At 39.7% G+C, this 17,158-nt stretch overlaps 1 protein-coding gene across 2 annotated transcripts in view; it reads right to left on the reverse strand.

Annotated features, from left to right (window-relative positions):
- Nucleotides 1-17,158, reverse strand: part of mmp16a (matrix metallopeptidase 16a (membrane-inserted)) — an 84,610-nt gene that overhangs the window by 38,868 nt on the left and 28,584 nt on the right. The gene's annotated exons all lie outside the window — the stretch shown is intronic.

The following is a 17,158-nucleotide window of genomic DNA, read 5'->3' on the forward strand; positions in this document are numbered from 1 at the left end:
CCCACCACGTTCAAAATGTGTTCATTTAAACTGACTTTAAACTGGATGTTAATTTATGCTGTTATTCATATAAAAGAGGATGTTTCAGAACTTTTCCATACAAATAAACCATCAGTGGCCCTTTTTGTACCTGGTATTAATATGCGACTTTTGTTATTGAATCACAAGTAGACAGCGCCTAATACAAATGTAAACTAGGCGTGAAAGGCCAGGTGTCCCCAGCTGTCCACTTGTGTTCAATCACTGCTATACGTCGAATACCTGGTTTAAATAATCTCAATGTCAGGTTTATTTGGTCAAGTTTGTATATGTACTACTACCACTTGGAGTGTCAGAAGCTGGCTGTTTCGACCACTTCCCCATACTCGCTGATGAGGGTTGAAATATCTCATTAGCCTCCTTATTGTACACATTAAGTACATGACTCTGTGTGGTACAGGAAGAAAACAACCTTATTTTTGTTCAAGTGCTGTTAATGCTGAACTTCAGTGAGTTTGAATAGAAGGGGCCTTACCTGATACAGGACAATCTAAACACATGAAAAGTGCTTGAGCAGCTTTAATAAAAAAATAACATTGGTTTTCAAGATGCTAAAGTGCCAAATAAGCTCTGATGTTTTCTACTGTCCTTGACACTGGCTGCGAGTTCAACAGTGGAGAGCAGCAAAAGGAAGGAAATCAGCTGTTATCCACTAGCCAAGGTGAAGTTCACAGTACTGACACTCTTGTATGTCTGAGCTGCTACGTCCTCAGAAATCAGAACAACCTTCACCCTAAGGAAGCTGGAGATATGTGAAGTGAGAAGGAAAAGAACAGAGACCAGAGGCAGCAGTGGGAGCACCGGCCGTTCAGGAGTGCTGTGCTGTACTGACAGGCTGCCAGAGGATCTCAGCCCAGTGGTTCAGTGCCTGGCTCAGAGGGCCCTGGGCACACTGAGCTCTGCTGGCTGTCAGTGCAAAGCTGTGTGCCTGACTTGACAGAGTGACCATTGTGAAGAATGCAGCCAAAGTACAATGGTTGCATTCTGCTCGCTTCTCTCTCCGCTTCCAACATACTCTCACAGGACAAAACAGAAACACACAGTGTGCCACGAGCAGCATTTCACCAGATCAACTTAACTGTACAGTACCACAAGTATAAACACCAAGGTTTCATGTGTGAAATTTCAGGAACCAAGCTGAAGTGAAAGTGCCATTTCTTTCTGGTTTGTCACAGGCATAATTTGAGTTTAAAATGTTGGGGAGGGAGATAATGTTTTTGTAAAACACCATCTGATGCAGTGATGTTGATAGATATTCAATGTAGTGAGACCACGAGAGCCACAAGGGGTCATTTCAGTGGTTCCGCAGTAAAATGTGTTTTTTTTGGTGACAAACTGTTCGTTATATTCATGTATACTTAAAATGCAAATAATCTGAAAACTTTAGTTACAAATCCAGACTGCATATGTATCTCTATATGCATACATGCCAATCAATTAAAATTTAAACAACCTATTGTATAAAATTAATAGTTTAACATTTTGAGAAAAAATGATTATTCTCTTTCTCCTGGTCCGGAGTTTTAATATTTGACTTTAAGTTGTTGAGAATATGAACAAAAATGGGGGCTGCTGGGGAAAATACATTTTTGACACGCCACGTTTCCTGACAGTAAAGCATCATCAAGTCATCATCAGCATGAGTACAGTATCCATCAGTGGCACAATCATTATTTACTATTTATTATGATCTACAACACTTATATATTATCATTACTTTTATTATCTATATTATTATTTCACTTATTATTTATTCAAGTATTGCAAGGGAGCAGAGCTGCAATGATTAGGTGATTAATTGTTTGAAAGAAAACTAATTAGCAACTATTTTGATGAAAAATAACCAGTTTTGTAATTTTTTAGCAAAAAAAAACAAACAAAAAGACATGCACGACACAATAGTTTTGATTTTTTTTTTTTACTTTTCTGAATTACACAGGGCATGTTTTACCATTCAGCGAAATGTTATTTTTAAAAAACCCAATAACTGACAAAAATGATCGGCAAGTTACTCTAAAATTTAAATAATTGTTAGTTACAGCTCTTCAGTTTAGCATTATCAGGGAAAAAATGAGGTGCGTCACTCAGACAGTGAAGCGTCGTCAGGTCATCATCGATATGAGCGAATATAGCATCTTGTGTCAAAGCAGATGTTGCAAAACCTATAGGAATGTTTAAAGTAGTATTTAACATATTTGTGAATTTAAGACCATTTTATGAGGAACAAATATAAGGGGACCTCAATGCCACTGACACATCCATTGAGCAACACAATCCTATAAAGAACCGTGTGTTGTTCCACTTGCTCGCCTCCCTCCCCTCTTTCTCTCCATTGCTCTGGGCTGTTGATATTGGTTGAGCAACACTTGTGCCGTTGAATCTATTACACTTAATTCTCACAAGCTTGTCAGAGAACAAAACCGCGGCTGATGGGAGCAACATATGTACACTGGAGTAATTATTTATTTACAGAGGCTGCTACAGAGTGAAATTCTGTGTGTGGAACATTGCCAGGGATCCAAATATTGGCCGCTCCTGTGGACTCGAGGTAAATAAACCAACAGAAAGGAGAGAAAAAATGCTGCCAAGGAAAGGACATCCTTTATTCCTGTCATGTTTATCTCTGTGCAGCACCTGCGAGCGAGATGGGGATGTGCGTACATTTTCATTGTGATCATTAATCATTAATAACGCAGTCGCATGCAATGGTTCTCTCTCTCTCTCTCTCTCTCTCACACACATACACACTTCTGCAGCTGTGTCCATGGACACAGAAAACACTAATGTTACTTCACCACAAACATACTGGAAGAAACTTTCTAAACTCAGCTTGCACCGGTGAACTAGACAGAGAGACAACAGAATTTTCAATAAACCCATAAAACCCAAAAGGCCTGAAAAATATAGTACAGAGCTGGTAAACGTCTTCAATAATGCTCCTTTTAATATGATCTGAGTAAACACACTTTGTAGAGCATCACTCTGGACCATCCTCAGGTCATCAGCGTTCTCCGTTAAGTTCAGCAAACAAGTGATGATCGGCCAAACAATAAATCTTCAACTTTTATAAAACACTTGGCTTGTTACTTCTTTTTTCCATCTTCTTGGGGAAAATACATAATGTCTACCACTTTTCGCAGATGTCAACTGACATCTCACTTGTCAGTGCTCAACACAAAGTTGAAGTGTTGGTTGTAAAACAAATTTTGAAAAAGGAAAAAAAAAGAAAAAAGCAGTTGAAATGGAAGTGCTGAAAGAAGTTTAATTTTGTTTCAACTGTTCAGCGCTTCCACTTCAGCTGAAATTTTAACTACTTTAATCACAGACATGTGGACTGACATTTCAACTGCTTTCATGTCGTACGCTTCGGTTGACAGTTCAACTGCTTTTAGTGGTAAAACATCAACTTCATCAACTCAATTTTAACGACGTTCATCACTTTCTTTTCAACTGTTTTTCCTCTTTTTTCAGTGTTTGCACTTTGACTGACACTTCAAAACCATTTTTGATCTTTTGGGTTTCTTTGAACAAACGCAACAACAAAAAAAACTCCCAAAACATTCACTGTTCATGCACAATTTACTCCTTTCAGGGCTCACACTTCGGCTGAAGCCATTATCTTTCAGTTTAACTGGCACCAATTTTCTTCATGACTTCCACTTCCACTGACACTTCCAGCTGAACTTATCACCGACACTTCGACTGACATTTCAACTCCTCGCATTGCTTGAACTTGAGCGGAATCTTCAACTCCTTTCAGCACTCTCACCTCAACTCATACATTAACTTCACTCACTGCTCCTTACACTTCAACTTCTGTTAGCACTTTCATTGTGGCTGACATTTCTGCTTCTTGAAGTGTTTTTTTATAAATGTCACTTCAACAAAAACATCAACTTTTGTCATTTTCAATAGTGAGGCAAATGTTTGAACTGCTAAATTTCAGCAGTGAGCACACAAGTTTTTTTTCAGAAAATGTAGCCATTTCTAGCTTTTGTATGGCGTAAAAGAAAACCTTGACTGCTTTTAAACTGTTGCCAAAACCCCTCCTTGCTTTTACGAGTGGAACAAAAGAAACATTCTTGGGTAAGGCTTTCTTCCAGGATGCAGAGCTACAAATCTGATATTTACAGACAAATGTTGCCTTTGTGGATGTGTCACAGAGTTTCTAGCCCGAGGTCTTAATGTATGTAGGTTAGGAGTGACTGTCTGCGGTTGTAGCAAACACATTTTTCTATAATGATTTGAATAGTAACAAAGGGTGAGATTTTCACTTAAGTATGAGCTGCTCAGTGGGTCACTTGTGTGCCAAAGCATCCTTTAAGATTCTAAAAATGTTCCCTATGTAATGTATCACACCGCTTAAAGCATGGTTTATTCATACTTTCAATACAGAAACATCACTAAAGACACATTCCTTTAAGAGTGATAAAATATGTGTGTTCTCAGAGCGACGCAGATCTGTTTACACTTCTTATTTGCTAAGTATTACGAGTGTAAGGTTATGAAAGCATCTGACTGACTAGTGGGAGGGCAAGCCTCCCCAGGTGCACCATTTGTGTTTGTGTGTGTGTGCTTCTGAGAGTGTAAGTGTAAGCGTGTGTGTATTCATGTGTGGGGGCGGAAGAGAGTACGGCCGCCCACGTGGAAGTTGATGCTGCTGTCAGTAGGCGGCTGTCTATTTCTAGTGGCAGCCTGGTGGGCAGGAACGCATGGTGATATCTCAGCTTTCTTTCTCTTCATTTCATTTTCTTTGTTAAAGTGTGAAGGCAATTATTTAAATCCCTTATCGCTCTCAAAAGTGGTATTCAGAGTTGGAAATTAACTTAGTGTGTAACCACCAAAGATATTTTCTCAAACAATAAGAAAAGTTTTAAAGGTGCTGTATGTAGCAAATTTAAACACCGCTGCGTGGATGATCAAGACACCAAGTGGCCATTATCTCACCCCTGTACTATTGTTACAGCAAATATGACCCCAAAACTAAATTCCCCATAAACTCTGTGGCTTTCTGCCATTAAAACAATTTCTGCACCTCACTCCTCCCTGTTACTGGCAGCTTTGGCCAGTGCGGCACAGTCTGAAAACTTAAGCCGCCAATTTGTACCACAACTCAGTTTACATTTATTTATTTATTTGCTGTAAAGCAATCCATTTGACTTTTGGACACAAATACATGGTGCCAGGATTTTCCATGCAGGTCTCTCACATTACTGATGCCTCCAATTGCATATGCTTGGATTCAGAAATGGGGTGGAAAAAAATAATTTAAGGCTCTCCAAACTACATGAGTGCTATTTCCTACACTTGCACACTTTTTTGAATCAGTCTGTCCAGGTTTTGAAATACCATTTGTGTATGCATGGTAGTGTTCATAAAATTTGAGTTGTGCACAGAGTTCTCAGCTCTGCATGCACCTTTGCACATAACTGGATTCAGAAAATATGTTGACACATTGACCAAAAATGTTTTGGAACACATTGAGAACAATAAATTAATAAATAAAGCATCATAAAATCAACGGAATAAATGTTTTCCTCCTGAGGTTTGCCAAAACTTTAAACGAAGTCCTGTTCAGGATGGTTAACTATAACCATATAAAATTTACCCAACAGCTGTTGAAGTGCAAAAAAAGAGAGACAAATACGCCATAGGATGCAGTCAAAAACGTGCAGGGTAAAAAAAAAAAAGAAATTTAAAAGTAAAATGAACCAGTACATGTAAGATGGTATTGTGTTTTCATAATTATGCAAGTCTAACACAAAAAAGGGATCTGCAGTATTTTTAAAGCACTAGCCTTATTCAAAAATCACACACATCCCTCCCTTATCTTTGATGGATGTTTGATTGTGGATTTTTACTAATTATAATTTTACTTGACTCCAACAGCATCTACCAATCACTGGTGAGGAGTAAGGACAGCCTGTATGCTGCCTTAGAGGCAGAGCCAGGGGCAAAAAAACCCCTCTACTTCTTGAACACAAAGGGCTTAATCTATTATCATATCTTACAGACATGCAACATGATGTATACTGTAAAACACACATCTATCTGCTGTGGTATATAATATTGAATTAAACATATTTATCATGTTCCTGGATTGGATAATGTAGTGTCCTGTGCCGATATATTATATTGCGCTGTATCATATCACAGGGTTATATCATGTAATGTCAACTTACACACTGCATCCTTGAGATAAGACTGCCTACAAGGTAGTGAGTTCTTCCAGCACCCTTGAAATGTGTGTATGTGTGTGTGTGTGTGTGTGTGTGTGTGTGTGTGTAGCTTTCAGTGCTGTTTTACTGCCTGTGTCCTCCCACAAATTCTTCTACTTACAGTAACTCAACCATCAATACTGTTCCTACTGCCTGCCCAAATGTAGCCATGCTGGACGTCCTCAGAACTCACACATACACATGCTTCCAGTAAAAGATAAAGATCTGTGCCTGTGGTAGGAAAAGGCATCCGATTCTCCTCATTTATTTTCTCTGAGAGATAGAGAGAGGCAGCAGCAGAGTAGGGGAGATAGAGGGAAAAAGACAGAGACAGAAGGACATCGTGAAGATTGAAGATCTTTATAAAACACACTGCATGATGAAGGAAGGCATTCTGAGAAGCTGAACAACCTTGACAGAATTAACAATCAATGGGTCTGTAACATTTTAAAATCAATGACTAGAGAGGCAAATCCTCCCTTATGCAGATGACACGCTTCTTTTTTACTAAATGGGCCTGGACATTTTCAGTTATTATGGTCAGACTTTAACTCTGACCATCAAACCTGAATTGCTTTCAAAACAGAAAAGAACTTACATAAGATATCATACAGCTGGAAGTCAAATAGAAAAACTGACTTGTTTTGTTTTGTTTCCCAGCTTTTGATTTTACACCTTTGGGGATTAAATCAAAGTTAATGGGTCTAGTTAATCTAGTTAATGGGTTTCGCATATTACAACTTTAGAGGAATTGACAAAATGCTTTATTCTCCATTTTAGAGCTTCTTCTAATGCCAGTAGAACAATACACTTATACTGCATTGCAAAGTACCTAAATAAAAAAAGGTGTGAATCAATCATATTGGGAATGGACTGTGATAGATTTTTCATTGAATCCAATGATATAATGCGCTGGGATTTACAGAAATAGGTTGCTCCAATATCTTCAACATGTACTATAAAAAAAAATCTAACTAACTCTCCATGCAAAAGATCTAGAAAGGGGCAGTTCGATCATGACAAAAATCATAATCAGGATTACCTCTGTCATTACTGAGATCACGATTATTTTACTCACTAGACTCATGGAGAAACATCAATCACTTATAAAACTTAAAAAAAAAAAAAAACATATTCTAATATTATTCAAATGAAAAGCAGGCCTGACATAAACTGCCACAGCCTGGATAAGAGTGAATTTGGGCCTTCGTGGATGGGTGGAAAAGTATCTCTGGAAGGAAAGTGGTGGGCTGGATTTATAACACAAAAGACAAAACAAGAGCACCGTTGCAAAAAGGAAAGCAGCCCAAGAAATGTTTCATGATGATAATCTTGTTGCATCGTTGGAAAACAAGAAATAAAGGAGACGGTCCCTAAAAAATATTACTAAAGAAAAACAGAAATGCACTAGTTGCAGGAATGGAAAAACATGCAGCAGCAGCCTTACTGACCATAATACCTGATAAGAAACCTAAAAAAGACCATGATGATCTACAGACTGAATAACCATAGCAGACAGAAGGACCTCACTCTCCAGACAAACTAAAACTTTGTCCAACCAACATAAACAGACATTCTTTCCAACATTTGGAAAAACATACACTGTAATTTGAATGTCTGGACAACAAGGAGAAATTACTCCTCACTCTGGGGTAGCACTGGCTGTAAAATATATTACTGCCTGCCACAAAAAAAAGGAATAGCAAGAAGGAAATATCATCAAGTAAATCCAGCAAATAAAGCTGGTTTCTCCATTTCATTTTTTTCATTTTTTTATAGATAAACAGTCACCTGCATTCTGTTTTTTGCCAGTTTCTTTTGTAGTCATAATTATTTTAATAACTTTAACAGCGCTTTGGAAACACATCAAGCAGCATGCCAACCTAGGCCCACTGAACTTACTGCACACTGTGAGGGAGAGGCAAAAGAAAAAGAGAAACAGGGTGGAAAAAGAGTCCACTGCTTCCTCCTCATCACCCAGTAGGAGTAGCAACCTAAAAATAAACCTGCAAGGACACCATATGCTCCTCTGCTCCTCACCCTCTCCTCTTTTTCCTCTGTTGTACTCTACCTGCTCTAACACCTCTGATTTTCTTCTTTTCCATTCTTCTGTTTTCTCTTTCCTTACAATACCCAGAGTCTGCTCCACAGAACAAAGCCCACATTGTCCACTGCTAAGAAGTGGAAGATTGATCTTCTTTCACTGTCTGCTGGTAAAAACACCCAAAATGACAGTTACTTTGAATGTACAATCAAGTTACAGGATGGGACGTCAATGATAAACGGTTCTGCCAATCGATGTCAAGGAGCCGAGCTTTCCTGCGACCATCAATCAATCAGCTGATCAATGTCGAGCCCGTCCCGACATCCCCTCCCACAGCCAATCATCTCCCTGTTATTGAGTGCCCCGTTATCTAATCCCAATACCTGGAAACATAAATTCTTGGCATATTTCCCATCCTGGTTAGTGTGTTTTTCTAACCTCTTTGGCTCTTTTTGAGGGTAAGGGTGAAGAAAACAATAAAGCCCTGGAATCTCTCATTTCCTGTGTGTAGGTCTAGCTTGCATGCTGTGTTATGTTACATAGTTTTCACTGATATTACTGGAGACTGAAGGTCCTTGAAGGCATACCAGGCCTTATAAGTCACCCTTGGGTGAGACTGGGTGTTTGCATACAGTCATGGTATGCAGTGGCAGTGATGAAACCTTTTTTTTCTGGTGCCACAATGTTTTTTTTTGTTGTTTTTTTTTTTTCTCCTGTAAAATTCAATCAGCCTCAGTGTGACTGAAAGTCAAATTGGAATCTGTCTTATCTATTCCTGCATGCATCGCTTTGATTTTCCACAAAGAAAAACACAGCGGCCTCAGCCCACAAAGATGACCTTGTGATAACGTACGGATGAACGTCTGCTTGTTCGCCGTTTTTCCTTTTTTTTTTTCCAGAAATGGAAAACTGTCAAATAAGAATGCCTCCTGCAAATGTGCTCCCTTTCAAAAGCAATCGTGGCACGTTGGGCTCTGATGAAAAGACGATCTAATCATCACTATCTCTAGTTCCAGTATTTTCTCCCTTATCCTGTGTTCACACTAAATCCCTCACAATCCTTTCCTCTCTGCCCTCCAGCGCTCTGCATCCCAATTTTACTTTTGTTGAAACATTTTCCATGATCATATTTCATCTTCTTACTCGCTCTACATAATATTTGGATTCTACCTCTTCCCTACACCATTACAACATATTCGTCTTTAGTTTATTCTCCCATGTATCTATCTATCCCTCCATCTACTGAGCCCTCACAGCGATTCATCCATCAGTCTAGGAATGTAGGGTAGCTGCAGGCGCTCCAGGACCACTTCTCTCTGTTTTGCACTCTGGGATGTTGCACTCTCCGTGGGGATATTGGCTTATCATCCACCCCTCACACACTCCTTCCCTGTTGTCTCACACTGTGTATCATCCTGGCTAAAATATGTTAGCAGCAATCATAGTGCAATCCTTAACACGATAATGTGTGAATTCTCACAGTGCAAGATAAAATGATACAGATTGAGAGCAAGGGATGTACAAACAAAAGGCGATCCAAGGACAGATCATGTCAGTCAGTCTGTTTCTTCTTAATACTTGACTTTCCGTGTTTGACAGCTCAAAGAGAAAAAGCAAACACTGAGAAAGAAATACGTGGAACTGATCAGTCTACGGTGCCAACAGGTTTGAGATGTGTTGTCATCCACCTCTGGCATGGATACACAAATTAAACAGTTCACAAATCATCCAGGATGTTGCCCAATTTTGTAAACTCAACAATGAATGTTGATCCTCCTTGTGTACAGTATCTTTGCACGTCAGCTATAACTCCACATTTGCCAACTGCCACGTTGAAGATATCCAATTTACTTCTTCCGTCAATTTGAGATGTGTTCCACTTCATTACCAAGACCAATCTGATATGAACAGAGTTCTGATTATGACGGAATAAAACCCACAAACAATTTCCTCAAGCCAAAAGTGCTTCTCTAATCCACTGCTGGGAATGTTTGTTCATTTAAATATTGCTTAAACAAATCCTTTCCCTCGACTGCAAGCTCCATTGTTAAAGCAGCACCAAAGGCTGACGCACACTTTGTGGCGTACAAGGGAAAGGAGGGAGGGTGGAAATGGGTAAATCCGTCAGTTAGTCTTCATAGGAAAGGATTTTTCCAAACCTTTGTGTCAAACACTCTTCACTCTGCTCTGAACTCCTCTCAGGCATGATATGCTGCAAATAAAAAGGTTCTGCTGCTGGGGCTGGGCATGTGCTGAGATCATGGAGTCCACTGTCAACCACAGCATGGGTTAAGTGTGAAATGGAGGCAACAACAAAGGCCTAACAGCAGTTTCTGTAAGTAAAACATTGGTGCCAGTCCACATGTCCTGAAAGATTTCAATGCCGCTGGACAAATGGGAGAAATATTATGTGTTTATTGAACTTAAAAAACATCTATAGTATTATGTCATGTAAACAAACCACATACCTATCAGCTGTACACTCAAGATCAGGCTGGAAAAGTGACTCCTTATAAAACAGGTGCTATCTTTCTACATATTTACTTTTTAAACAGAATACACACGTTTTATATTGTGATATTCACTGGAAATATCATACAATATAGCCATCAACAAGCAGCTCCTTATTAATGATGGTTATTTGCGAGAAACTTTCAGCTCCCTGGCGATTTCCTTCCATCCAGCTTCAATCGTATTTAACTTTTTATTGTGAAATAAGGAGGTATCACAAAGATAACTCCTCATAAACCAGCCATTCCTCGTTAACTGCGGTGCTCTCAGGGCGAGCCACAGGATTATATAGAAGAGGGCATCTTCAGCTTAAGACGGCAACGCCATTCAGGACATTCCAACAGAAAACAATGCAATCAAATGGACTGTGCTGCTGATACTCACGTGTGTCGCATTTATTAAAAACACACTATTAGAGAGGAAGTATTTTCACCAGTTGTTATGATTGGAGAAATTTAAGTATGTCGGACTTTGGCAGATTTTCCCAGTCAAAAACCGGTGATTATTGAAAAATGGAAACCCTGTTTATATTGCAGGTGCTACAACTGCATAATCTGACATTCACCACCTACGACACGTCTAGACACAACATGTCATTAGATTAGCAAAGCTGAAACCACTGAATTTGAGATCTTTACTTCAGAAATGACTGAAATAAATATTGAACATAAATAATTATTGAAAAATTGCACAAACTACAACAGAAAGTATATCTGCCGATCGCCGAATTGATCAAAACACTAATGTTTTCATGTCTTTACACATCCAACACTCAGAATCAATACCATTTTGATTGTTGTAGAGCAGAAGCTGATTCATACTAATATCTTGGGTTGTATTTAGAGAGACACAAGATCAAATTAAAAGATCAAACTGAAGATAAAGAAAGACTGAGGATGAATTCAGGTGCTTTAATTGACTGGGATTCTGACTCCTTTGCTAAGATGATAATGTATCTCCAGTCAAATTAATATCTTGATGACGGTGATGTAGCAGGAAGTCACAAGGATGAAGATAAAAACAGCCAAGAGGCACTCAGGCTCTAGCAGACGAATACCTCTCTATGGTGTAAACAAACAACTGTTATTAAAATGTGCAACACCTTTAAAAAAAAGTGTTTTACTTGTTTCCAGCAAGAATCAGTGTTTTGCTAAATAAATCCTCAAATCAGAACCACTGTCTTGATGTTTGTGCAGTTATCTGCCTTTTACCGTGTCTCTGATTTTGCTGACATCACACCACTTTCTCTTCTCTATGATAAAAGTATCAAATCACACAGACATATAGAAAGCAGCCGCTACATACTTTATATCCAAGTCTCTCTTAAAATGCCATTAGCTAATCCAAATAAGAACCTCATTCTGCTGTGTACGCTAAAAATCTCACTGAATGCAACTTTTGAGTAATCCTCTATCCTCAGATGCCTGAGTTGCAGCGTGAGCGAAGGTGCAGACAAAATAGTGAAGATGAATATGTGTGTATGTGTGTGTGAGAGGGAGTGAGCGTGAAAGAGAGTGTGTATGTGTGAGTGCTTAAACACGTGTATGACTGTTTTTATCACCATGCAGACGGGGATTCATCCTCCAGTGTGCATCAGGGACGTCATCATCAAAAACAACAACAATAACATCTATGGTGCGATGCTGGCAGCGGTCGCCACGACGACTGATCCTTCCCGACAACAGCGTAGGGGGGATTAAATATGACAGGCACGGGCAGCTTACTGGACAGGAGCTCATCTCCAGTGTGTGCCAGTGTGTGTGTGTGTGTTTGTGTGTAGTTGTCACTTTTAAAACACGATAAAAGGAGGGAGAGGAGACTAAAAGAAAGAGAGATGAGAAAGACAAAAACAAATCCAGCCACGCAGACATCATGTGCGATTCTAGGCTGAAAATGACATCATTCCCAGCTGTTCCCTACAAAGTATGGATATGTGAAGAGAGAGGAGATGGATGATGGATGGATTGCAAATCCTTGAAACTACTTGCATGGGGAATATATAATAATATGAGCATTGGTTAGATGACATCTAAAATTAAAGATGGATTCCCAGAGTTGTAAAATTCTCTTAGGCTTAGACCAATTAGTTATCTGCTAATAAATAAATGGCCAGTTCATTTGATAATCAATGAATCGATTTGTCTTTTTGGAAATGAATCCAAATGCTCTGATTCTGTTTTCCAAAAATATGAATATTTTGTGTTTTCTTTATATCTCTTTGACAGTAAACTGAATATTTTTGGGTTGAAGACAAAACAAAACATTTGAGAATGTCATCTTGGGCTTTGGGAAACAGCAATCAACATTTCTTACTAGTTTTTGAAATTTAATAGACCAACTAATTTTTAGTAGATATAATGTTATTTGCTCAATATTTATGGTATACTAGAGCTCGTGTCAGGACATGTAAAGCTTATAAACGCTACACTGGTTTTGCATGTCGTTATGATGTGGCTATCTTTAATTATTAGTAGTGATATTAGTAATACTTGCAATACTATAATCTTCTTAGTTGCAAAAATCTACACACTGCCTTAGAGGTTTTGCTGCTGTGCCAGGACAAAAAGACCCCAAAAACAATACCAATAGTGTCTGATATTGATAGTATTTTTTGGCATAAGAATTGTGAAATTTGAAAATATATCTTCAGCAAAAAATACAGTCTATGTGCAGCTTCTAGCTGTGTGAGCTTTCAGAGATTCATCTCAGTGTAACATCAGTCATCGTGCAGGAATAAGAGCACCCACTGCCACAGCGAGCAGTCAGGATTCAGCCAGTGCATGTTCATATTTGGCAAGAAAGCCAGCTGGAGAGTGCGTAATAGAACTGCATGCATTATGGGATGCTTTCACAGAAGTGTGGGCTGCAGCAGGGCTGTATTAATATTGCACTGAGGGGTAGTGCGAGAGTGTGTCTGAATGTGAGTGTTGAAGGGGGTGAATCATAGCCTTCAATGACAGCTGCTTCTCCTTCCTCCGAGGCGCAACAAAAGACATATATATGTGCACGTGCTCAGACTGGATTTTCACCTGCACATGTGCACAGATGTGTGCTTAAATATGTTTAATGAGCTTCTATGTGCAGATCATGTGGGCAATGACACAGCAGGCGCATCAATAGTTATTGATAATTATTATCACTTCCATTGTGTTATTCAACCTGCGGGAGTGATTCTTGTCGGTTTGATCACACTACGCATTCTCAAAAGCCTTAAATATAGCCGTTCACAACATATTATCTAAGCCTACAAAAGCCCCTCCGCTCCTGCTTAAAATTCAGTCTTCGACAGCAAGTTGCTCACTTCTATTTCCGACGCATAGTGCTCAACAGCTCCCACTCATCTCTGCTCTCCTCTCTCCCCTTTCCTCTTCAAATGTTTTTTTTTTTACTTCTCAGTCTTTCCCTCGCCGTCCGTCTCTCATGAGCTCTTGAACCTCCAATATTTGTCTAGAGATACTCTGCCATTCTCTCTTATCCTCTTTTTCACTCTCCGTTACCTCTACCGCCTTCCTGCTAGTAGCTCGCCTTTTTTTTCCCTCTCATTTGTGTCCTTATTTTTTAGTATCGTCTCCTTGTCCATCTCTCAGTCATTGCTGTCATTGTTTTGACTCATGACTCAGTAATAGTCATGACTCCCCTTGAGCTGAGGACCATGGGGTAGACTTATCCCTCAGATTTAATGAGGAATTCACGAAGAAGGCTGAAAACATCTTTTAGAATCAGAGACAAATTTGAAACATGTAGTCCTGCTGCGACAAGCATCCAGTCAAGAATATTTTAAGTCCCCCTCCAGACACGCTTTAAAGTGTACTACCACTAATATTTTGTTTGACATGGTTTTTGCCAACACATTCTCATCCCAAGTTGTCACATATTTGCACTTTGTAGCCGACTTGAGCGTATACATATCATGCTCTATCCTTCTGCGTCTGCTGTTGACGTGATGATGATGCTGCTACCTGGATATCAACACAAGCACATGGTGGGATTACACTGCACGTGGTCATGTTTAGGCAAAAAAGCACATGGCAACCTCATGTTTTCTCATGTAATAAATTAAAAAGGGTCTGGAGGTAGATCTAATCTTTCTCCCACATTGATAAATTCTGGATCTAGCCTACCAGCGCTGCCTGCAGTAGGTTTTGCCTTCTGCTCTCTCCAGCACTGCTTGGTGTGGTTGTTAGCTTGTTAGTGGTTTTGCAGCATACAATAATATCTGCTATGATGGGGTTTTGGTAGATAGTAGAAGGAAGCTCCAGGATCCAAAACTGCACACTCTGCAAAGTTTGCTCTCAAATCTTTGACTTTGCTGATGCTAACTCTCCCTGTATTGACAAGTCCGCTTTGCACTGGAGGTTTCAGGTCTCTTTACTGCCTTTTTTGTCAAAGTCTGTTCCCCCATTGAAATATGTTTCCCATATTAGACAGCTACTGCCTTTCGTCTTTGTGACGTGTCTAATCTAGCTTGCACGATGTATGTTTAAATCTCAGATTTTAGGAACACAGATGTGAGAAAATTTGTGCAGATACAACTCAGTGTATGTCAGACATTTTATATCAGAAGGATATAAACTAACTTTCACTTCTTGCCTGGATTTTCTTTGCTCTATTTAACTTTACTTGTATTTACGTCTCTGTTACAGTGTTTTCTTTCTTTAGCAGCTCCATCTGTTTCTCCATCTACTCTCTTACAAAGCGCTGTCATCGCCGCACTGAAGGCTGCACATGGGTCAGAGATCAACCTGGGAGCTTAGTCGACAGGCTGCTTGCTGCCACACACACACCAGCAGAGATCTGTTGGACCCTTACCACAATGCTAAACAGCAACACAGCTGCTCAACATGCAACTCACACAATAGAATGACTTAGGGACCCAGCTAAAGGCTTACATACAGCCTGACAAGCTGTAAAGCTCTGAGGGCAAGTACTCAGCCAGGGCACAAGCTCGAGGTCGCAGAGGAGTGAGAGGTGCTATGATTACTATGGTTCACCAGGGGAGATAGCTGCTAGAAGGCTTGGATGTTTTCAAAGAGCGAGCCTCAACTGATAAGACTTAAATCGCATCAGATCAGAGTGGAAATTTGCGGCACACTGACCAACAAAACCAATATCAAGCTGACATTACAATTCAGTACACAAGACCAGCCAGCAGAGCTTCAAAATCTGTCAGTGAGACTAGGTGGTGGTGTACATAAGCAGCCAGCGCTCGACTAACTCTTTTCTGCCGAGCCTGCTGCCACACCACTCAACCTGGAAGCTATGTTGGCACTTGTGGCTTCTGCTGCTGTTTATATGGTATTTCAAAAGCCCCACTTCCACCTGTGAACTCTGACTCTATGTTTCTCTAGGGGGAAAGTAATGCTCATCACTGCCCACACCCTGCTGTTTCAAAGCTCTGTGTTTCTTAATGGAGAGGGATGATGTCAGAGCCTATGTGCAGAATATCAACCGTGTGCATACTCTACATTAATATGTTAATTCATCCGCAGTGAGTTAGCTGACAGAACTTTTTAGCTGCAAACAGCAGATTTATAGCGCAGCATGTTGCAAAAAGCTATTTTCCAAAAGGCTGAAATTTGGCATGGAGGCGAAGGTGTGTGTTCAAACCGAATGGCGAAAAAGGGGTGTCGCAGTATGAGTGTTGTATAACAAACAAGTGCAAAACTTCTAAATGGATTTATGCAACATGAAAAAACTTTATACACAGACACAGAGCACAAGACAAACATCATTTTGCCATGTTACTTCATGACTCATAATGTGATTTTCATAAACAAATGTGAAAGGCATCATTGGATTAAACAAAGTTCCCTTTCATGACTTTTCATCACATGCTCTGCACAGCGGCAGTGCTTTGAAGAAGAAGCTCCGCAGTCGCCTTCCTGCATTTTTTGAAACAAGTGAACTGCTTTTTTCACCATGACATCAACCATTTTTGCCTACACTCAAGAAGGAGGCCTTCAGATGATCAGTATTACCTCCCTAAAAGAGGAAATTCATTCTTCAGATCCTGCAGAGACAGAATTTGAGAAGATCTTTTCTTGACCTTATGAATTTCATAATAATAAACACCAAACTTGATCTTGTCCCTTAACAACTCATAATCTGATATTCAGAAACATTTGTGACAGGCAACATTGGATTAAAGAAACAGTTCATTTTTCATTGGTGAAGGTTTGCCCTGCCTCTGAACTTTAGCCATGCCCCTTTAATAACTCATACACTATTTGTCATACACTCTTGGAGGACGCGTCAAGAGTAGTTTTTAGCTATGACCAGCCCCTCTATCACTCACTCTGTTAGTTGGTCCACAAAGATTTCCCCAACCTTGATGGATGCAGTTCTT

The sequence above is a fragment of the Plectropomus leopardus genome, chromosome 21, assembly GCF_026936395.1.
Source record: "Plectropomus leopardus strain MGB_pleo_1.0 chromosome 21, ASM2693639v1, whole genome shotgun sequence".
NCBI lineage: Eukaryota > Metazoa > Chordata > Actinopteri > Perciformes > Serranidae > Plectropomus > Plectropomus leopardus.